The sequence below is a fragment of the Argiope bruennichi genome, chromosome 3, assembly GCF_947563725.1.
Source record: "Argiope bruennichi chromosome 3, qqArgBrue1.1, whole genome shotgun sequence".
NCBI lineage: Eukaryota > Metazoa > Arthropoda > Arachnida > Araneae > Araneidae > Argiope > Argiope bruennichi.
Window position 1 is genome coordinate 134,541,662 of NC_079153.1, and position 25,745 is coordinate 134,567,406.

The window sequence follows — 25,745 nt, forward strand, 5'->3', positions numbered from 1 at the left end:
ATAATTAGCAAATTATAAAATGACCATCTCAATCTCAATTGGGTTTTGTTATTAAGAACACATAGAACAAACGATTTATATAATAAAGCAAATAGGAAGTCCAATTATTGATTCTGCTGAAATTTTCGCGTATGTGTACTATTTCTTTTCTTTTCTAGCTTTGTTAATAACAGCACCAAAAACTAAAAAGTTTTCATTCTTCGTCAGATTTTTTTATTATTATTATTTTTCCAACTTAAAGAAACTAGGAAGCTCTCGACGATGAAGGCTGAAGTAATTTCTGTTGTAAATAAAGGGGATTTTTTCGCAAGTAAAATTTAATATTCAATAGAAAATTTAAAACATATAGAACAAATAATTTATATAAATTATAAAGCAAATATGAAAAAGATCTTTTCTAAAAGTATTTTTAATGGCGTATTGATTATATATCATGTTATGCGATATCATGTGGATTATATATCATGTGAAAGATCTTAATTCAACGGAGATTTTTCCACCTCTTTTCATTAAGAAAATTAGTTTTAGAAATCAATGAGAAATATGAATATATTTTAAATGTATTATGGATAAATATTAAATTTTAATCATTAATTGAAGAGATATAATGAAAGTAAAACAAAGTTTTCAGTAATTTGAAATAAAAAAAGTGAAGTTAATAAAAAAAATTTCTAGGATAAAAAAATATTATTATTATTCGTCTTAAAAGATTTCTCCTGCTACACGAAAAACCCTTTAGATAATTATTGACTAACTGTTTTTGCAGTTTGATATAATCTTCCTGAGAAAGCACACCTGTCAGAAACTTTTTCGGAAGTTAGGTTCCAAAGGAAAGTTTCTATTTTTGGAAATTTCTTTGATGGGTTATTTTGAAGATAATCCACCTGTCAACGAATAGCTGTGCTTCTAACGATACACTGGAGTGTTATCAATGACATACATATGGTTTAAAAATATGAGAGGGAATAGTTTTTTCCACTTCTATCGAAAATTATTCAAAAATTAATTTTAAAAAAATCCATGATAAAAAATTGAGATAATATCCATATATTAATAATAAAAGAAATAATACCAGATAAATAAAATGGGGCTAAACTGCAGGGATTTTGTTTCTATATTAAAATTTAAATATTAAATATTTACACTAACAGATTTTAAAGGCTTTGTAATATTATGTTTCATTGAAAAATGTTCAGGCGTTCATATTTAAGGTTTTTTTTCGAATTGAAAGACACATTCTTATCATTGACTTTATGGTTGGAAATATTTATTTCATAACCCGCTGACCAATGACAAGTAATAAAAAATAAACTGTTTTGAATGTAAATTTCATACAATATTTCCTACTGTAAAAGTTAAAAAAAGGCTTTTATCATCAATTATTATTTTTTTATAGTTGGAAATAACTAAAAGTGAATTTTCACTGATGTGAATGTAAAATGTTTTTGGTTCTGTGATCTATGATAAGATCAAAATCATATGATTAAGTGACACATTATTTGAAGGTACCTACGTAAAAGAATATTACTTATTTCCTAAATTCTGTTTTAAAAAATTCAGATTTCACTAACTCATAGGCAATTTTTATATACATAAAACTGCTTTTCTTAAATTAAACCAAATAAGGAAATAATTTGAATTTTCATTCTTTATTTTATGCCATATAACATTTTGTTATTGAATGCAGTTTCAAGTAAAATCTGAATAGCCAAAATAAAATAAAAATGTACCATCAAATTTAAAAATAATACATCATTTTAATATTATAAAAATCTGAATTCAACAATTCTTAAAATAGTTTATATTTTAAGCATATTGGACGAAACAATGAAATTTTTTTAAACTATAATTTATTACTATTTGCTTATTGTTTGAAGATTTAGACAATTTCAAAAAATAGTAAACATTAAGTTTATGCAAAACTTATTAAATTTATAGTTGAATGTTAAATGTAAATATAGTTTACAAATCTATCAACACTTAAAAGATATTTTTACAACTTGAAATTTCTTCACTGTTTAATATACCAATGCGAAACTTAGAAGCAAAGCTCTAATCCTAGCTTCACTCTACTACATATCCACAGTATTTCTCGAAAAGCCACCTAAATCAATACCTCCTAAGAAATAAATAAAAAAGAAAGCATTCAAAGAAGAGAAGAGATTGATGAAAATAAACCTTCTTTACATCCCCCCCCCCTCCAATCGGCTCACATCTCAAGCAAACAAAAGAAAACATCAGCTTTTGCTAAGATCAAACAAGTGAAAGCTTTCCAGGGACTTAGCTGTGACCTATTCACTTATGTATGATCCGATATTCTGTCCAGTTTTCTCTTTCTTTTGCTCCCCTTCTTCGGTGGCTTACAGCAAACGAAACAAAGAGTCCCTCCTGGAAAGGTAATTGAGCAGAGATCAAGTCCGTCTTGCTCTTTCTCAGGGTCTGGCAAGAAAAGTGAATCGAACACTATTGTTATCTTAACCATTCCCATCCCGAAACTCGTTTCCTCTCACGAAGATCATCAAGCAAATGATCATCCGTCGGTCAAATTTTTTTTAGCCCAACTCTGGAAAAAATGGGCAATCATCTGTGGGTATTGCTGGCATAATGCATTGTGAATGCAGTCTTGTGGAGGAAAGTTACATGGTGATGCCATTATTCATCTTTGAAGAGATATTACAATAAACCATTTCGGACAGTGTCACAAAAGATATGGCCAGTGATAGTATTTTACTGTCAAGGGAGCGATTTGTTACACGATGATTTGACTTCTGGGTTACTTTGGTGTTATTTTTGTTTTATTAGTGCTGGGAAAAAGAAGCATTTCTGGATTTGCCAGCAAAATATGTGCCATTCTAAACTTTAGCAAGAAATCATGATGCAAGATAATTTGTAATTTTGAAAAGATTTTTGGCATTTAAGATTAATTTGCCTTTACAGCTTTACAAAATTATATACATTTTTTTTAAGAAGTGTCCCTACATACTCAATAGACAATCCTTTCTACAAAAATAATGTCTATGAAGACCAGAAGCTTATTATTATTATGAGCAAATTTAAACGAAATGTGATTTCATTAAGTATGACTTCTTATTCAGTTGTGAAAAGAATTCCTCAAAAAGTATTTTTCTTTTCTTATGCCAGAAAAGTTTTGCCAAACATGAAGTTTAAATCAATTTTTTTAAAATTAGAATTTTAATTTTTTCAAAAATGCTCGCCTATGTAATTATCACTTTTTATCACTAATCAGACTTTTTTCTAATATTTTAGTATAAATATGTACTATGAATATCTGTTGAACTAAGAATAGTGTTAAACATAGATATTTAAAACATTCAAACAATTTAATTCAATATGAATAACTAAATTATTCGTGGATGATTTCATTTATTATACTAATTAATTGCTCGTAAATGAAACAATCCTAAACACAATCAGATAATTGTATTTTATTTAATATTATTACAAATAATTTGGGTAAAATTATAATATTCTAAATATTCTAAATATCTTTATATTCTAAAACTACTTTTTAAAGTAATTTACAATTTTAAATTAATATTAAAATTAATAAAAAAGGACTTAATTTTGAGGAATGCTTTTACTCTCTCAGTTTCTTTTTAAAAAAATATGTCAATCACGGAAAACAAATTGTAATAATCCTCTGCTTTTGTTTTCATTTCCTATTTTATTATTTTTTTTCTGTTGTTTAATTCATTAAATATAAAGCTTGCAATAAAAAAAACAGAAATTACTACTTTACTAAAAATAATTGGCAATATTATTTGGAATCCGAATTCACAGAATTCTTTATAATCTTCCAACTAAACTGTCTCTATCACAAAAAAAAATTATAAAACGTATTAAGTTAATAAAGTATTCATTTCACGTAAAAAAACCTTATATGACTTTTTTTATGTATTTGGAAGATTCGGCTACTATTACGCTAAAAAATAAATAAAAATTAGTTTTAATGAAAATTGCATAAACGCCAAGCATATGAAACTTAACATATGCTTTTTTAAATTTCGATACTGAATTGTAGAAATTACCAGACTAAATTGACCTTAAAATCCTTAGATTATCTTTGTGAAAATAAATCATAAAAAAAACCTTTTTTGATATCACTTTAATATCAGACTTTCATTGAATTGGTTCAAGTTTCGCTAATGTATCTTTCACTTAAAGTCGTCTTCATGTTATTTTTGACATTAAACCGGTTAATCGTACTTAGTATAAAAAAAGGACAAAATTGATGATATTTTAAAGATGTAAGTGTGCAACATTGAAAAAATTATGCAGAAACAAAATGAGACAAGTAAAAAAAAATCGAATTAAATTTATCGAGGGAAAAAAAAAAGGTTTATTCTTAATGGCGAAAAGATGTATTTTTTTTTTTTTTTTTTTTTGAAAATGTAGTACCTTACAGAAACAAATGATCAATTACTTACCGATCAATTTTAAGTCGACAGTGAAAAAAGATCATTTGACTGAATTCAAAAAGTTTGATTAAAGAAACATTTTCATGGAAAAGTTAAAATTTTTTTAAGTAATTTTGCTCACAATGGACAAAACGTAATCATAAAATGCAATCGTAATGATTTATATGATGAAAAAGTTATTGCTTAAATCATTAAGTACATAATAAAATTTTGGTGCATCGAATTTAAAAGATAAAAGCAAAACAAAGATGAGGAGTTAAAATTACATTTTTTTTTTTTATTTTAGATATAATAGGATTTAATAAACAAGTCCTTTTTAAAAACTGTTTCGATGTTAAGAAATTCAAAGTTAACAAAGGCTTAAGATAAAATTAGCCAAAATGAAGGAATAAAAAAAAGTATTCTATTATATATAAAAAATAAATATCGTTCATCACCAATCTAATTTAATATTGGCTGTAGTGATTTCAAATGTTTAAAAGGAATAGTTAAAAAATATTCTTTACAAATTCCAATAATGTCTTCTAACGATTTGAAAATATCACTTGACGAGCATTTTAAAGAATTGTATATCAATCAGCTGCAAATTTAGTTTGTCTATGAATCAAATTAAAAAATCAAAACAAAACACTTCATTTCTGTGTTTACATTTCCATGTCCAGTTCCTGAAATGATAATCTGAGTGTTTCTAATTCCTGTCTCTTTCTCCCTCTCTCCCCCATGGCCATTCTATTATGTGAATTACAAAACACTTAGAATGGTCCGATTTGAAGCTAATAAAATCGGTATTACCACAAATGAAGCATCCATTGTGTAATGTGATTTGTTGAGTGACCTATTGCTTATTAGTTGTGAGGTAATATTGGAAACGCGTACACAATAAATGGCCTTCTGTAAGGATTGATACGTCAGCACCTATAGAGCGAAATTTTTTTCTTCCACTACCATTTGTCTATTTGACCATGACATAAGATTTATTATTATTGATAAACATGGCATATCAAAATAAACAGCTTATGATATTTTTCATCTGATGTTTATAAAAGACATAATCGTTTACTAAAAGCCTGTGTGTTTTAAATTGTTATAACAAATTATTATGTTATTTTTAGATTATATAACAAAAATAATAATTGATAGGTACCTGATTTCCTTTCTGTTAGTTTACTTTCTGATTTGTTAAATAGTTTACTATGTGGCAGATACTGTTTAAATAAGATTTATTATTGCTACTTATTCAATAACAGTCTGTAAACGGGTCTTTTTTTCCACACCATTAGGTATTAAAAAGGTTCATAATGTCTACCCATTAATGCCTAATACAAATGTTCATAATGGCTAATACAGTTCATAATGTCTAATACAAATCCATTAATGTCCATTGCAATTTCGGTTGAGCATTTAGAATAGAGCCTTTTCTTTCGCTCATTTTTTTTTCCAGCCAGTCAGTGTCACAGGGCTCGCGCGCTGCTAACCTCAATACTTCTCAGCTGGGAAAACATTCCTAACCGTGTTCCGGCTAACCTGCTTCCAACTTTTCCAACTGATGGTTTAACCCTGATGATGATCGTTGCCCACAAATGATAGTGCTGGAAGGAAATTGTGATAAAATGGGTGGCATTCCGTGAGGCTGAATTTTCATCTCTGTGAAATAGGTAGCTTGAGATAAAAAGGGATCTCTTAATCAGGCAGAAGCTGAATCTGCTTGTTGATCCTATCATATTCATTTTTATAATTTTCTGAAAATTTCAAAAAGAAAATTTAAACGAACACTTTAAAATTCAATTTATTATGATATCTTTTTTTATAGCTTGACATCCTGATTAGAATATCACTTTTAATATTTCTTCGTCTGAAATTCTATTCTGTTATTTCTTAGCACCTGTTATGCTTTTTTGGCTTAAAAAAAATTTGCCTTTTTTATATTATGAAATTGCTATATTAACCAGAAATTTAAAATAATGATAATAGAAACCCCCTCATTAATTTAGAATGTAATCCAAACGAAAATATTCAATGTAGTATCAATATATTCAATAAACGAGGCTTACAGTTTGCTTAAAATAAGCAACTTGATACAAAAAACAAAGTTTTTTTAACGCTAAAATCGATATTTCATTTAATAATCGATTTTTTAATCAATAAAAACTACATTTTTATAGTCATTGGGCTCTATAATAAAAATATATGCAGAACTAAAAGTTCAAGTCCCAAGGATCTGCAATTCTGCAAATAATACACTATAGAGCCTCGACAAGCTAAAAGGGCTGCGGTGGCCTGGTGGTAAGATTGCAGATTCGGCACCGAAGGGTTCAAGACCCAATTCCAACGAAGACTCGCCGCGTAATATGGTCTAAGGTATGTTAAATCCGTTGTGCCCAAATACTCTACCGCTGCTATCATGTTGAATTTTAGAGAGTGAGGAACCGGCTCAGGTGACGTTTCCACATCTGACCTTGGTACAAAATTATGAAGACCATAAAACCATAACAAAACGTTCCTAATATTGATAATGGGATATTAGTATAAATAATTAAACTGGCTCGACTAACCTACATCAGATTAGAGGATCTCAGGTTAATTGAAAACGTTGTTAATGTATGGATTGAAGTCTTAAATTTTATAAAATATTCAACTTTAAAAATTGCTATCTATGCAATTTTTGCAACAAAATACAAATAAAATTTTGTACAAAATCTTTCTACAATATAGCAAACAAGCAAAAGAATGTAGAAAGGAAGTTTTCTTGGTCTTAAACAAGATAAAAAATATGTCATAAAGCTGAATTCATTATTTTTCTATTAAATGGAAACGAAATCTGCAAAAAAAAAAAAAAAAAAAAAAAACTTATTTTCATAAATCGATAAAAAAATAAAAAAATGCTCTCCCCCCAAAAAAATAATCAATTTGAAAAAAAACTGTAATTCTTTTGGTAATAAACTGATATTTAGATTGATATATTCTATAGGAAAACCTCACTACAAATAATGAGAATAGAAAATATTTTAATAAAAAGGTTCAAATAACCGAATTCATAAAGGAACCATTTAAAGGAAAGACAGGGTTTTAAACGAGGACAAATATATTTGTCCTGTTTTAAACTATTTATGATGTCTAAAATCCTTATCTCCACTTTTAAACTTTATTATGGTATCTCATGAGACCAAAATCAGATACCTTTTGGAAAGTGATTGATTTATTTATGATGATTGGCTGAAATTTTTCTTTATTTTAATAGATGATCTAGATGTTTAAAAAATCATCCAGTCAAATATCAGACATTAAATTAAATTTGAATGCGATTCTTTCTTTATTCTTTGTTTTTTCTCATGACTTCTCATTTTTACTTTCTCGTATAAAAAGTATAGGCATAATTGTCAAAAAACTCGAATTCGAAATTTGGACAAATCTCCATGTTTCTGATCTCTCTCAGTTCAAAAAATACATTTTTCGCGTTATGTCTATCCGACTGTGTGTGATACAGATATCTCAAAAACTCTTTAAAGTAGAGTGCTGAAATCTGGTATATGGTCTTCACACCAAATTTATAGATTTCGATTACATCTTGAGCAAATTCTATTCAAATGAAATCTGTCTAGCTGTTCGAATATGAGTTAACATGATAATGGCAAAACAAAGAGAACTAAATGGATAAAATTCGGTACTCAGATTTAAGGTCTATATCGTAGGCACTTATCAAATATTTAGACAAATTCAATACAGGGTTGACCTCTGTCGGTCTTACTTTCAGAAATAGGAAAGCGCAATAGCTCAAAAACGTAATAACTTAAATATATGAAATTTGGTATTTGTGTGACTACGCTTGCAGTTCTGTGTCAAATTTGGTTTCAATTGGCTGGGAAAAACGCCAATAAAGCATAAATTCGATTTTTTTGGATACTATTAACCGCATGCCAGGGATTAATCACCAAGAAATTCTCCAAAAACCACACGATAAATGCAGTAAAATCTACATTCACGCCAAAAGTTAATACTTCATCACTCTTTTACGCCAATGCCATGCAAGGCGTTCTCTGCCTAACTGAAAATGCTCAATGCTTTTCAGTGGTTGTGGGAATAATATCTTTATTAGGAATTTGGCGAGAAAGGTTTGGGGAGGTCACTCTCTCTGGCTTTTCTTCCAAGAAAGGACCAAGTAAACTCTCACTTTTATTATGTATAGAAAAGAGGAAACTTCTTCGCATGAAGAATCATCGCCAGATTTGATACCGTGTGCAAGCTTCGTTAGGTAAGCTGTCGAAATGGGTTACGATTAACAAAGTTGGGAATCTTGCCCAGCCAGTTCCGTTAACCACGAATGTATGCATGCTAATGGAGAGGGATAGAAATAATGAAATATGCGATGGTAATAAAACGCGAAAAACGAGTTCTCATCTTTCTTGGTCTTTGTCAGCAGCGACGGGAATCTTACGTAGAAATCAGCAAAAACGCAACAAAAATTGACGGTTATGGAAACAAGGACAGCTGGTGCCTGTGACGTCTGTGCTGCCATTCAAAACATCTTTGTATTTCTCCTTCTGGATCTTTTAGCTGTTTGCTGCCTGCTTGTAAAGTTTCTCATGTTATTGACCGCAAGCAATGGGTCATCTATCTTTCATTTGCATTTGTTAACGATTTGCGAATTAATTTAAATTAAATAATATGTTTTCGAATTGCTAGAGTTCACTGCATAATTTACCATGCTAATATACAAATTAACTTATATTTTTTTAAAGTGAAATTAAAATCATATGAATGCTGCAAAAATAAAATTTTTCGTCAGATTCTGGCTTTAGTCATAAACACTGAATGTGATCCCTCATCACTAAGTAAAATAAGAAATGAGCAGAGGAATGAAATGGGCGGTCTGAATATCTCATGATTCAATCAATGATTAACTTATATAACAAATAATAATGCCATTTGTTTTTAATAGAAATGACTACAATTTATTTTTGGTTTTTAATTCAAATGTCTGAAATTTATTTTTGTTTTTAATACAAATGACTGCAATTTATTTTTGTTTCCTTTCAATCTAGATATTTTTGGATATAAATATAATGAAAATACGTTAAACATAATTTCACAATCTAATAACAATTATTTGATTTTGTATAAGTTACCACGGCACGGGGCCTAATATATACTTTCATTTGGGCAACCTAAAAGCATCCATTCTTGTGCATTTAAAACAAAAAGAACTCCTTGAAATTAAAGGATCTTATATTGTGAATTTAAATAGTAAACATTAAATATATTTTAGGGCAGATGCTACTTTTCATAGAAAGTAAGTAGTATATCAATATTTCTTCTTTTACAACTTCAAGAGAAGCTTTATAGGCTTAAAATAATCGTGTATTTGTGGTAAAAATTTATGAAATTGTGCCTGATTTTCGTTGAAATAGGCTAATAAGCAATACATCATAGAATCATGATGATATGTTTCCAAAAGTGAATAATTTGTTTTAATGTAGGAAAAAAAAAAGAAACCAACCACCATATGTTTGCTTTTTACTCTACTATTTGAAGAATTTGAAATAAAAGAATATTATATTTTTTAGAAATAATGTTAATAAATCTTCTAAGACTTACTAATATAAATATCATCCTGTCGTTTTTTTTATCTATATTCATTTATATGTGATTCCGATAGTTATAAAAACTGAACATTTAAAGCCGGATTACAAAATAATTCTATATCTCTAAACTACATAAAAAATTCAAATAAGAGCATATATAAATTAAAAATGTAGCTATTGCATCAAAACGTTTATTGACTTTAATATAACTCATTTTTATTGCTTTGTTGCCATATTGCTTTTCCACAAAAAGGAAATTAACTGGTTATTTTTTAGCTATACACATGTGAGAGAAAAAAAAATCTTCATATCTTTGTAAATCTTTTTTAAGCTTAAATATGTAATTCAAAATAATCTTATATAAAGAGATCCAATTTTTTTAGCAAATCCTTTATTATTATTTTATAAAAATGAAGGAACAAAGTGAAAGAGATATCTAGAACGAACTTTAAATAAAAATTAAATTTTAGTCTAATCAGATTATTTTCCTTATTTAATTATGAAACTTTAATTTCCACATACAAAAAAATTTGTGAAAGACAATGGGAAAAAAATATTTCATTATCTTTCTGGAATTAAAAAAAAATCGAGACCGTTCAGGACGGAAGTTAAGCCTTTAATTCTATTAAAAATCTTTTTTTTTTATAAGGAAGCTATAACAGTTTTTTTTAAATAATTCTCGAACCGAACGCTCTAATTAGAAACAAAGCCTCTTCGGGTGCGGTGCTGTATTACAAACCTACGCATTCAATCCCAATAGCACTGAAAGTGCGTGAAAAAAAACATTCGTGCTGTAACTGAACAAAAAATGAATATTCATTAAATGAAATTTAATTAATTTTAATTAATAACAATGATATTTCGAAATAAGTGATTTCACAGATAATTTTATTAATTTCGGTTTTAAACTGTTCATACAATAGTTTCAAAATAAGAAAAAGCATCAAATATCATATATTAATTCCATAAAAGTTTAGAAAGATGGTTTAAATGTCTTATTTAATTTTATTATGGAGATAGTTTAAATAAATTAAAAAAAGTTAGAAAGATTGTTTAAATGTCTTATTTAATTTTATTATTATTCATTTAATTATTATTAAATGTCGTATTTAATTTTATTATGGAGTTAGTTTAAATAAAGGAAAAAATCTAGTCCTATATGATTACCATAATAATAAATCAATAAAAAATATAGCTCTGATTTGTAATAATTCTATATTATTTTAAGGCAAAAAAGCAAAATGAAATTCAAACAAAAATTCACAATCATCAGAGGAGAAATGGAATAATTAGGAGCCTACTCGAAAAATTCTACACCAGATTTTAATATTATGTTTTTTTTAGCTTTCTCTTCTAAAATAGCTGGTGCTATTTATTAACTACTACATAATATTCTCAAGTCGATATTTTTTAAAACAATATTTGAATATAAATTGATTACTGAGAGCAACATAATGAAATATTAGAATTTCATATTAAGAAATAACACAAAATTTATAAATACCGTAGCTTTTTTTTCTCGTATACAAAAACAGAGAAACTATTGTAAATGTCAAAAAATTCGAACTCTAGATTTTGATGAATTCTCGCATCCCCCCGTTCCAGACCCTCCTGAGTTCATAAAAATATTTTTTGGCATAATTCCTGTCTCTAATAATTAAAATAATTTTGAACTAGACGCATAAAATTTAGTATATAGTCTTTACATTAAATTTTGGATTTTTATTAAATTTTGAGTAAAATTTATTCAGAGATACTGTGTGTATTCGGTTGTTCGAAAATACGATAACTTCAAATTGAAATCAGCTAAATGGATAATATTCAGTGCACAGATTTAATATATATACTATAGACAAATATTGAGTCTTATTTCAAAAGGGGTTGAAAGTCTGTCGGTCTGTATTTTCAAAAGCATGCCTACGTGATAATTCAAACACGCAATGACTTAAATAAATAAAATTTGATATGTGATTTTGTGAGTGAAGTTTTATTTCTGTGTCACATTTTGGATTTAAATGGTTCTGAAAAAATAATCTAAAACAAAAATTATCCTTTATTAGTATATATGCGAGAAAGTTTTGCGAAGTTCACTTTCCATGGTTATTAAATTATTGTTTATGGGAAAGAGATACAAAAATCGAGTTTAATATATCTAAACTTCACTTCTTTTAAATATAAGCTCACTGCATATGCATCAATGGCGAATTCATTTAGAGAACTTCTATAGCAAAGAAGGACAACAAATGATAATATAGGAAGGATATATCATTATATATAAATGTTATATGTTCATTTTTGATTATTCTTTATTTCCAAAGTTTATTTTGAGAAAACTATACATTTTTTTACAAGACAGTTATGTGAATACATATACGTATATTAGATAGTATTGTGAAAAATAGTTATGTCCAAAACGACAATTATTACTGTTTTAAACTAAGTGGCGACATTTAGTTTAAAACATTAGTTGTTCATGTTCAAACAAGAAAACCATCCACATTGATAAAGCTTCAGGAAGGGCATTCGTAAGAAGAGCAAAATGTCGAATAAAATATTCATGTACAAGCACATTATCTTTGACACTGGTTTATATTGGAAAATGAAAAAAAAAACATTTGTATTGCATTGTACAATTGTATAAAACATTTATTGTATTGTATTGAACAGCAATTAATGAGGCCTACACAAGCATTAATGGCATTACTGTATCACCATTTTCTTTGAAGACTCGTCACTCTTTTGAACTACAAAACAGGGAAATCTAATTTACTGGATTCCCCCACCCCCTCAAAAAATAACAATGAATTGCAGAACGTAACACTATATGTCTCAGACTATTCTGAATTCAATTTCTATCTCAAATTGACTGAAATAAATTTAAACGTTTTTCAAAAATAAATTTTGCTGACTTTTAAAATTGATTGGATTTAGTAATATCATAAGAACAGTATAAATTAATTTTTATTATTGAAGTACTAACGATTTTTTTATTGAAGAAATCTCATATATGTAGAAAATGATTATTTTTACTCCCTCCCCCCACCTCCATTGAGCTTTAATGAATAAATTAAATATCCATTTAATGTATAAAACTTCAAATTTAAAACTTTTTTCCTTTAAAAAATGTTTTTCTTTTTCTAGATAAGGTATAAGCTTTTTATAAATATATCAAAATTAATAATTTTGCATTTATAGAATTTTTTAATTAAACGATCCTTTTGCATTTATAAGTTTGAGTGATGAAATGCTTATATTAATAAATTAAATATTGTTACGAACTGATTGCGTAAAATGACTTAAAATGTATAGATATATTTTTAGCATTCCACTTTATAGGATTTCTATGAAAAAGCTTTGAAAAGCTCGAGTCATCAAATAAGCCAGATATGTCTTAAATATTTCGTTCATAACACTCTTCTAGAGAAGAGATTCACTCAATAACGTGTGTCGTTAAAATGGAGTCATTCTACCTAGCGTCACCACAATTACTTACTGGACGTAAATGTGTATGTCTTCTGGCATTTGTCTTATATTACGTTTTGGTATCACGTATCTTTTTCTCGTGTATGATGAATTCCAAAAATTATTATAAGGCACTGATTAAGCGTGTTTCTCTGAAATTGAATTGACTTCATGAATACTAAAGGTTAAAAAGCTACGATCTATTGTTAACTAAAAGTTTATAGGATATTAATATACAGGGTGTTTATAAAGTCCCGGACTCATTTTGATGTTTAATAACTCGTAAAATAATAAAGATATAAACAAACTTATGGCATTTATTGATGGAATAACTCATATATTTTCCTTTTCAGGTTTGAATATTTTTACTTTTGTAAATATCGTCTGCACGTGTGGTTATTTTCAGATAATTTAATTTTCCAGTCTAAATATCTGTACTTTTCTAAATATCGTCTGCTTATTAATTGCATTTTTCTCTCTTTTTGTTTTTGACAACTATTGCAATGTTATGTTTACTTTTGATGTGTTTGTTCTATGTAGTACTTTTGTATGTGATGTTTTATTCGAGTGGATATTAAGGAGAATGCGTACACCACAAGAGAAAGCACAGATTTTATGGTGGTTCATAGAAATGAAATCGATAGTGCAAGCACAGAGAAATTTCAGAAGAATTTACCAAAAAGATCCTCCATCCAAAAACAGCATCTTGCGGTGGAAAAAGAATTTTCTAGAAATTGGAAGTATCGAAGATAAGAAACGTTCCAGACGTCCTTGCACAAGTGATTTTGATGTTGAGCGTGTCAGAGAGACATTTTTATACAATCCTAGAATATCTGTGAGATCAGCGGCAACAGAATTGGATATGCCAATTTCGACGGTGTACAAGGTTATTAAGAAAAAATTAAGACTGCATGCATGCAAAGTTCAAATTGTTCAAGTTTTGGAACCAAACGATAGGCCTAGGAGGATGGCCTTTGCAACAGATATGCTAAGGAGGATAGAAGATGCTGCTGATTTTCTGAAGAGCATAATGTTCTCCGATGAAGCATCCTTTCATGTTTCTGGCATTGCTAATCGCCATAATGTGCGCAAATGGCTCTGTGGATGCCGACATGCTTGTCGCTACCTGGCGTGAAATTGACTATCGACTTGATATTCTCCGTGCGACGAAGGGGGCACACGTGGAAGTTCATTGACAAGGGTCATGAAACTTTTTGAGTCTATTTAACCATTTATGTTATTAATTTTAATCTATCTTTATTATTTTATGAGTTATTAAACATCAAAATGGGTCCGGGACTTTATAAACACCCTGTATATATATTATATTATAGGATTTTTGTAGCATATTAAAATATTGCCTTGTTCCTTATTAAGTTCAACTTTTACCTTACAGTTAAAATATTTTGTCTTTTATTTCATAAAAAAGCATTTACCTACCTATTTATTCCTCTTGAAATAACATCAAATGCAAAAAAAAAAATTGTTTCAGCTAAATCTTACAAGAAAACGTTGTTATTTTAAATCGAAGTTCTGCGTTTCAGTAACAAACTGAAAAAATCTTATTGGAGTCAAGAATATGCTACGTGAAAAAAAAAAAAAAAACTTGAAAAGAATGCGGATACAAAGTGTTATTTTACTGCGTCGACAGTAGTATCAGTAAAGTGAAAAGGGGAGGCTGTTATTTGCTAAATAGAAGAGAACGTGAAACTGAAGTAACAACTAATAACTTGTGATACAATTACCCTTTTTTTTTCAAAATACGCATTCAAGTGTGTCTAAATTAATTAATAAATAAAAGAGGGCCGTTCTCTTAGTGACAGATTAAAAATTTAATTAATAATTAGAAAAACAAAAAAATTTAACCTGCATGACATTAATTCTGAAAATAAGAATTGTAAATATCTTACTGTAAAAAAAGAATGAAATCGAAAAGGGAAAATTACCTCAAATGTTTTACAAGAGCTGCTGCTTAAGACTATTTTACATTTAAAAATTGGCCGTTATGTTATAAAGTTGCAGTGAAAATAAGTTGCATCAACTCTGATATTATATGACAGTTTAGATTTTTAAGTATTTTAACTTAATAAAATTTCTTTATGAATCTAAATGCTTCGATTACTTCAAACATGTTGATATTCTATTAAAGTATTCCATGAATATCAAAGCGTTCTGGATAGAATTTTAAAAAAGCTAACTGAAAGTAACAGCTCTGTGCATGTTTTAATCCTACTGTATATAAAAGGGTTAGTATTATTCGATTAAATTAAATGTGTATTCGAAAATTAGATGCTTCAAAAATTAGTTATCCGTTTAAATAACTATTAATAAGAAGGCCGTATCATAATCCCGTGTGTAAAAATAAAAAATCTATTTCCTTGTTACATTTATAAAAGCCCACTCTGTTTGGAAACCAGAATAATTTCCTGGCATCAAAAATGGCAGGCTTTATGAAATCTTTTGAAAATTTCGATTTAATAATTTTCATCTCATCTCAAAATTAAAAACATGAATTTCCCAAGACATTTGAGAACAGCGTTTATGTTTGGTGTGATTCAAAACATGTTGATCTACATTCCTATTTTACTTGTCAAGGACGAATTTATTGGAACTCATTTCTTTCCAAAATTATTTCGCTGAGTCGGTTTTTCGCTCTCGAAATAGACGAAAATTGTCAAGAAAAATGGCATTGGAACAAATTTACAAAAACAGTTATCTAAATATTTGGGATATTAAAACGAATTTTGGGATGAATATAAAATTGTTTCCATCCACAAAATAATTTACGAGCCAGTAAAATACCTTTATATTTTAAGGTTAAATGGGAAAGTGAAAATCCTATCTAAAGCAAAAAAAGACGTGTTTTATGTTAAAATATTGTTCGGAAGCATTATAAAATAATATAATCTTGTTGTGTTACGTTAGGAGATATATATTCCTTCTGAAATATATAAATCTTGTATCTCATTACATCTCAGTGTTTAAATTGAATTTATAAGTTAAAGAATCAGATGGCACTTTATATGATAAAATATAAAAATATACAACATAATACATATTTTTTAAAGATTTAAAAAGTTTTACAATGTAGAGAAATTTAATAAATTCCAGCAAATATTATATTTATAATATATGATGATATCTGGAGAATTTCTCTTAAATTCCTTAAGAAAAGCAATATATTAAACTTAATTTTTGACATAAATCCTTGAAAGAAATAGAAATAAAAAATAAAAGGGCTTTTTTCATGACTGTTTTTAATACAACATTCATGAAGAAACCCGATTTATTTCTAAATTTTTTATTTCCAATTTATTATTTATTTAAAACCCCATTTATTTCTGAATTCTTAATTTTAAAGATAGTTTCCATTGAATGTTGTTTGAATAACTTTTGTGAACATTTAGCCTCATTTTTGTGAATATAGCGTATAAAAGCATCGTTATTCTTTGTTATCGAGAAAATATTAGCATTTTGATTCATGCATTGGCCTATTAGGCAGAATTTTTAATATTATAAACTATTTGATTTTTATGCTTTCCTCAATAAAGCAAGGTAAATTAAATGTAGGTAAAAAATATCTTAAAAGCAGCCGTTAATTCTTGCATTAGTTTTCTAGAGTTGTTGAATTATATCTAACAATGAAGTAAGAAATTCAGCATAGAATTAATTGATTTAGTGCTTAAATATTTTCATTTTCTATATTTTTCAATTTCACTTAAAATTATACATATTCACCAATAAAATTATGTCCTTGAAATAAGAAATAAATGGGGTTTCTTCCCATGAATGTTGTATTCTGAATTTTAAAAACAGTTTTCGTTGAATGTAATCTGAATAACTTCTGTGTACATTTAGCAACATTTTTGTGAATATGGCTTATAAAAACATAGTTATTTATCATTATGGAGCAAATATTAGCATTTTGATTAACAAATTGGCCTAATACGCCGAATTTTTAATATTATAAATTATTGGATTTTTATGATTTCTTTAATAAAGCAAGGTAAATTTTAAGATATCTTAAAAGTGGTTGTCAATTCTTGCATAAGTGTTTTTAGAGTTGTTGAATTATATCTAACAATAAAACAGAAAGTCAGCATAAAATTAACCAATTTAGCATTTAAATATTTTTATTTTAGGAATTTTTCAATTCCGCTTAAAAATTGTATATACTCATCAATAAAATTATATGTGGAAAAATCATTATTAGAACAAATAATCCCCTATATGAAAGTTACATTTCCTCACTAAAATAATAATAAAAAACTTTTATAGTATGAAGAAAATGAAGAAATCGACCAATTGCTAAACCCCTCACATTTCTGAAAAAGAAAAAAGATAGATAAAAAGTACAGCCTTTATAAAATAACAAAGCAAGTGTATCCACTCAATTAAACCAACACTTTTTGGATTGAATATAAGAAAAGGTATTAGTTCTATCAAACGAACCGTAAGGTACACGGAAAATAAATAGCTACTTTGCAACAAAAGAATCAAGGTGTGGAGGAAATACTAAACAAAAGCAGTGAAAGTTTCCACTTTAAGACAAAGATGCTTTCTAGCCGCCAAGTAGGAAGTGCATCTATTTATAAACAACAAAAACTCGCTTTTTTTCTATTAATAAAGCAGCCAAAGATCCCACCGTTTGGCAATTTCATGATGTTCTGATGTTTCCTACATCAAAGGAGGAAAAGAAAAAATAATTTCAGGATTTCATTTAGGTTGTTTCTTTTCTTAAAATGTGTGCTCGTTTAGATGGTCATTTTATGATCTTGTTCATGATACTTATAAATGGCTTCTTGTTTATGACACACGCAAGGGATAAAAGATTTTTTTTTTCTATTTCAAAAGTAACGGTTCACTGATCAGTCTCAATATGTCGGTGACAACATACGAAAATTGTCGCCCTTTCGTTCCTAGACTTAATGTACATTGATAAAAGGAGACCGTTCATGTTATATTTAATCCCGATTAAGACTCTGGGAATTGATAAGGAAGTTTTAAAGAATTGATAAGGAAATTTATATCGAAATGAGCCACTTCAGAACTTTTCCATTTGTATTGTCTTAGTACTTTTGACCATTTTTGTATCTGTTCGAAATAACTCTTTGATCCTTTTCATTTCCAGTATAAGTGTTTTGTCATTTGGCATTGAGAATGTTCATTACTAAATATCAAAACAAATGGATTTTAAATAAGAACTAATTAGGCAATGATTTGCACTTAAAATTGAAACATCTATTGCGCTTATCTCAAGAGATGATATTAGTATCACTAATTGGGATATAATACACTAATAATTTTATTCAATAGATATTTGGCCTAAATACTATGATTAAATATCTTTATTGGTTTCTGATAATGACCATCTCTGGTCTTCATTTGTAAAATATGATAAAAATATCACTTGGTAATATTCGAAAAACATAAGGAAAATAAATGCACTTTGTCTTCATGTAATTGAAAATTCTTAAAAATGTTTTGGTAAAAGTTAAGGTTGATTTTTATTCTCTCAAGCATGCAAAAGTATCAGATACACAAAGCTGATAAAAATTAAAAGTATGAGATACTCGGTATCAATTTTTGGATTCGATTGATAATCTCCGTGACCTCATTCTTTTTCGATGGATGATACTATATCAATCTGATCAAAAATATTAGGTCGATACAACCTAATTTGAGGTTCTGTCTCAGCGACATTATTTGCATGCGTGATGTTTTCCTAAATATGTGTATTTCCTAACCAGCGCCATGTAGCAGTGCAGATATCCCCAAAAAATTCTCGACTACACCTATATTAAGAATATCAACATAGCCCTTCCTTTACACTTTTTATCCAACAGTCAGTCTCTGTCAATGGCAAGGTTACCTGTACTTATCAACAATAATTCAACCGATGAAACGAAATACCAATTTGAAATTATATTACTATCAGTACTGTCTATTAGTCCCGGCGCAATTGTGGGAACCGATATTCACCGATTACCCGTAACATTCCGATGTGAAAGAATCAGTTTATGAATCATACGCGAAAGTATAAGGATAAAAGGATAAGGATACTGGGTAAAACCGAGTATCAATATCAATCTATACCTGATACAACAAAATTTAGTATTAACTCAACCCGTAATATAAGGAAAGAGAAAAGCCTTTATTATTTTAATCAAAATATTCAATGTAATTCATACTTATTATTCGGATTGAAGAAAACGTTTGAAAGGTTTCAGTCGCACAAATCTACCTTTAATATATTCAGACTGCACCTGCATTTTCTAGAAGAGGACAGGATTAGATTTAGTAACTGTACCATTATCATTATCATTAAGATCTAAATTATCATATAAGCCTCCAGCAATGCTAAGAGATTACTAACAATTAATTTCTGGAAGGTGCAATTTCAGAAGGGTGCATAAACCTAAATGAGGTGGATTGTTAATCTAGGAACTTGGAGTTTAGCTCAAATATGTCCCCATCTAGAAGCATAAACATAAACACGTCTTGTAATATATGTTATATATGCTGCTGTTTTAAAAAATTCAAATAACATCATCCTAGTGTTTCATCAATATTTCTCTATTTTGTTTTCATTTTCAAAGCATCATCTAGCTTTGTCTTAATATTACAAAAAATAAAATAAAATAAGTAGCTTAATATATTCAGTTCTTTTTTTTACGTACTTTAAAAGTTTTGCTGTATTCTAAATGAAATGATTGTGATTAAATTGCCAATATTTTGAATACTTCAAAAGAATTAAATAAAATATGAATTATGGATAGGATAGATTTTCATTTAGATGTTTTCATTTTATTTGTAAAATTTATTTTAATATATCATAAAATTTTGTACCTAATAACAAATTTTAAAATAGGTATTTTAAATACTTCCTTATTAAGGGGCATTTAAAAAATTTCATTAAACACTTTATTGGTAAACAAACTTAACGATAAAATAATAAAATGCTATTCAAAATTGTTAAATGAGCTTAACTAAGTTTTCCATATAATTTAATTTAGTTATGAATCCATCTTAATAAATTTTAATATGATAGATTAATCCTAAACATAAGTTATTATTACTACTATTTATCTTTTCTTCCATTCCAAAATTGTAACGATTTTTATTTAATTATATTAATATCCCATTTTAAAGCAACACTATGGCGATTTTGGGACGGATCTTGTCATTTTGATGTGCGGTGAGATGACGAGAACAACACCTGAGCTGGCACCTCTCTCTCCAAACTTCTACACCACACCAGAGGGGGACCGCAGGATTTAACGTGTACCAACTTCGCTTACACGGTGGTTCTTCGGCAGAACTGTGTCTCGAACCTGAAAACCTCCGGTTCCGAAACCGAGACCTTACCACCGGTCCACCGCTGCCCAAACAGAGTTGAGAAGATATATGATTCCTCTTTTGACATTTATAAATAATCACGATTTTTGCCCTGAAATAGAAACTGATCTCTCTAATTAAAACAAAAAAACTTTGTTTGTTTAAATGGGAGCTATTGCAGTCTTTTCACGTTTCTGCTTTATTGATGGAAAAGAGAAACGTAATTGCAATCGATTATAAGAACCATGGCAATAATTTAGAGAGCAAAAGAAGTAATAACCTTCAATTCGAAGAAGAGGAACTCAATTACTTGCATTTTATGTGAATAGTTCCCCCAACTTAATTCATTTACTGACATATCTTAGACGAAACGCTTCAGTGCTTCAGGAATGCTAAAAATAAAAATCAGATTTTCAAGGATTATTAGCAGGAGACATGTGGCTCAGAAATATATTTAAAAAATTTATTTTGCCTTCAGTTCTTTGAAAACGTTTATTACATAATAATCAGATTAGTTTTCCACTATATTTTGAAAAATGAGAGCAAATATATATATATATTCAACGTGTACTTGTTTAATTAGAAGTTGATCAAAACGCCGAGTAAATTTTTTGAATAAGAAAATTTCTTTAAGAATTTCTGAGCAAAGTGCATAATAAAAAAAACAAAATAATGCAAATAATTTTCAGCATAAAGAACTATGCATGTAAATTGTTTAATTACAAAAAACAAAGCATGCTGCTGTTATCTTTGGATTGATTATTTTTTTAATTTTAGTAAAAAAATGTAAAGCTGTTCTTAAATAATCTGGAACAGAATTGTTTATCAAGAAAAATCTCCAAAAATGATGATAAACAAAAAAAAAAATCTAATAAAAATACTTTCTTCTAAAAAGGAATGTAGGAAAAGAGCATTTGTAATGCTTCACATCTCATAAATGTAAATCAAGAAATTCAAAATGTAAATTCATAAATGTAATTCAAATAACTTCATACATCATGAGAAGTTCTTTAAGTTACTTAGAACACAAATGACTTCAAAACAAAGCTATAAAAGAATTAAACAATCGGATCTTATTTTTCTTTCACAGGATTGCTCATTAAAGGGATACTTTTGAATTTAATAAAAAATATATATCTGAGCTTAAATATTCTAGAAGTGAATTCTTTGTTAAGAAAAACTCTTCAAAATTAATTCTAAATCAAATATATATATATATATATATATATATATATATATATATATATATATATATATATAGTCTTAAATACAAATATAGAAATAAAAACATTCGTAATGACATAAATATACTTCATAAATATACTTCAAATAACTTCATCATACATCAAGAGAAAGCTTCAAGAACTAAGAACACAAACTATTCAAAATAAAAGTATAAACAAAACAATTGGATGCTCTAGATACGTAATTGAATCGCAAATATATATTAAAGTGATATTATACAGTTTTAATGACATAAAAAGATGCACAAAGCTGTCCTGATTTGTATAAATATATTAAAATTTTAAAACCTGCTAGGCAATTACTTTGCACTTCATTCACTGACAAATTTGCATTTCACTTTTCTTCAGTTGTTTTTATAGCATCTTTTATTTTATTTTTATCCGAAAATTCTGCATCATTTTATATAAAAACGTAACTAAAAATAATTTTTCGAAACACGCTCCAAATAAAAATGAGAAGAATGAACATGAATTATTTAATGGATCACTTATGATTTTGAATAGAATAGCATCTTTATTGTTTTATTTACTTAAAAATATTGGAATGATTTGATATTTTTTTAATTGTATAAATTCCAAATAATAAATTTCAAAAAAGTGTCCTGCAAATATTTTTGTTTTCAGCATTTCTTAAAAATTAATAGCTTATGTGGAGTTGCTAAAATTTGCTTAATATTACCTGCATCAATGATTTATTACACGCTGTTCGGGCTTCTTTGTTGCAATATGATTAATGCACTAGGAATGATTTGCCGGAGGATATTCATTTTCATATTATAAAACAAATTTGATTGTTAATTCTCTTTTTACAGTTAAAGTGTTTACTTATATAACAATCTTGTTAAAATGATTGAAGCATACCTACACAAAATAAGCACATAACTTATTAATTATGTAACAAGAAAAACGCTGTATAGGTCACACGGTGTTCGAATCAGGTTACCTCTATCCAATAAAAGAATACGACATCGTTTTATTATTAAAATATTGCAAATTCTTCTTTCTGCAGCAGATAAGGGAAATAGTTCATAATTTTTCCCATGGACGACTATTTGTTTACTTTCATTGCTTTTATCGTTAAGATCTACATATGAATCATTGATACATAAAGAATATATAAAGTTATTTTTTTTCTTTAAATTGTGATAGCCATCGATAAGATATTTAGACATATAACGATAAAAAAAATTCAGTTATCAATGGAATTGATCTGATACAAATTTTTATTGTTCTGCTTTTCATTATGCTACTGTTATCGTGCTGGAAGAACTCTGAGGGATTATTGTTTTTATCACTAATGTATTTGTTTATATTGTATGCGATGAGAAGTTATTCAAACGGCAAATGTTTTTAAACATTTTAATCAAAAATCAAATAAGTAATTGAAAATTATCCTTACAAAGGAGGAAAAAGATTTAAAGCAAGTAAGTTGTATATTTAAATGATGAAAGCAGTTGAAATCATTTGAAAACAATCTTTGAATATTTTTCAAAATACTGCATTAAATAATTCCTCTTTAAATATTCTTTTTTAAAAGGTCAAAGAGCTTTTTATAAAATAATTTAATATTTACAAGCACTTTTTGAAATATTTTCAATTTATTTTGTACAAAAAGGTTGACTTATGTAAGTTGATTTGACAAAGTGATTCATTAAATGGTTATTAAAAAATACGATATAATTATTTTTTATTGGCAATGAATTATTTGTTCCACATTTGGAATACCCTCGGTAAGTATTTATTTTATAATAAAAAAACCGGAAAGGGTTTTCTGGAACTAAGCGAATTTAAATATTTGTTTCAGAATTATTCTGTCAAACAAGATTTATCGTTTTACGTCCTTGTATTAGATGGACAAATGATTCAGTAATTCTTTTGAAAATCAAATGAAAAAAAAAAAACTGAAAATCATCGTTAAGCATCCATTATATAACTAAAACCCTTAATTCATAATCTAAAGATTTTTACGAATAATTTCAGGGCCCATTTCTTTCATTTCAAAGTGTAATAAAATGGGGAAATGTGGAGATGTACTTTAATTATCTGTATCTGTTGTGAAATAAAAAAAAGCATTTCACTGAGCAAGTATTCCCTCCCATATTAATAATACATATTTTGCATAAGAAAAAGCTAAAGTATAACATTCTTTTACCTCTAATATTTAATTTAAGATTACCAGTTTATTTTTGTCTAGTGTTTGAGTAAGCTGATATTTTTCAAATGAGAAGTAACTGAACTTTACACTCTTTGCACTTCATTTGGTCTCAGGATTTACTTCTTTTTAAAACTAAATGTCTCATCTTTTTAATTTTGCAGCTTTTATCATATGCCTTAACCTACTACATATTTAAGTTTGCAGCACGGCCATTCGTGCTTGTTCGCCATAAAATCTCACATTGATATATCAAAAATCTAATTAGCTATGATACAGCATATATGCTAATCCATTCTCAATGGAAAAATCGTTAGTACAAAATTTGTATCAAACAAAAAACAAAAAATTAAAATATGGAATTATTTTAACTTTAATGTTAGTTTTCCAGTTTATTTCTGTCCAGGGTCTGCGCAAATGGATGTTCCTCAAATGAGCCATAAAAGAAAGTTAATTTAAAATTTAGTTCAGTGAACATTTTAAAATATTTTAGTCAGTCTTCATATATATATTTTTTTAGTTAGCTTATAATTTTAGACGTTATTCGTTTTCTTTATCAGCAATCATGTCAAATCGCTACGATCCATGACAGTTGGACATTTCAATTCTAAAGGATTTAAATTCTACAAACGCTGCGAGAAAGCAGTTCGCACAGATCAAATCTGGTTTACTGTGATAAATGTTTCTAATGAAGTGAGACGAATAAATCGGATTAAAGATATGTACAAGAAAACGAAATGCGGCAAGATAAATTTATTTATGTTTTAAAATCTCTCGAAAACAAGTTGATGGATTTTCTCGTGTGTCTCTGATAGCGTTTTAAAACTTTCACCTGAAGGATTATGCTTTAAAGCTGATTAAACAATTAATACTCTGATACATTCACATTTGTAAAATTAGTTTCTCAGTCAGAGGATTTATTCGTACCGCAGCAAATGGAAATCACCGAAACAATTTACATACCTAAGCTTATTTACCCCAGTTTTCCATTTCGTTTCAATAATACCATAAATTAAAGCATGATATTATATATTTACCTCTGCAGAAGATTGTAGAGCACAAGTTCATTCTTTAAACAATAAATGGAAACATATGACCTTTTCATTCATTGTATAAAGAAAATCTCTGAGGATATTGAATGATGGTAAAAACTTATTTAATATCATAAATATTATTGAATTTCTTGAGCTGTTACAAAATATATTATTTAAAACTAAAGTTAACAGCTTCAATATGTATTATGCTTATTGGAAATGAAATCTTCATTTAAAAAGATAATATCCAATCTGATTATTATATGTATTTTTCACTTATCAACAAGCTAAAACGATTAAAACATTAAAATAACAACTAAATCATTGATAAATATGAACGATCAGTTGACGTATATATATATATATATATATATATATATATATAAGTAACCAATTTAAAGTAAGAAAAACGAAATCAAAATGAAAACGAAACGAAATAGTTTCGGAATCGCAACTAAAAATTATTTCTTATTCAAACTAAAACCAAAAAAAAAAGG

At 27.7% G+C, this 25,745-nt stretch overlaps 1 protein-coding gene across 1 annotated transcript in view; it reads right to left on the reverse strand.

Moving 5' to 3' along the window:
* The window catches only part of LOC129963851 (mucin-17-like), a 155,218-nt gene that overhangs the window by 93,591 nt on the left and 35,882 nt on the right, over positions 1-25,745 (reverse strand). The window lies entirely within an intron of this gene.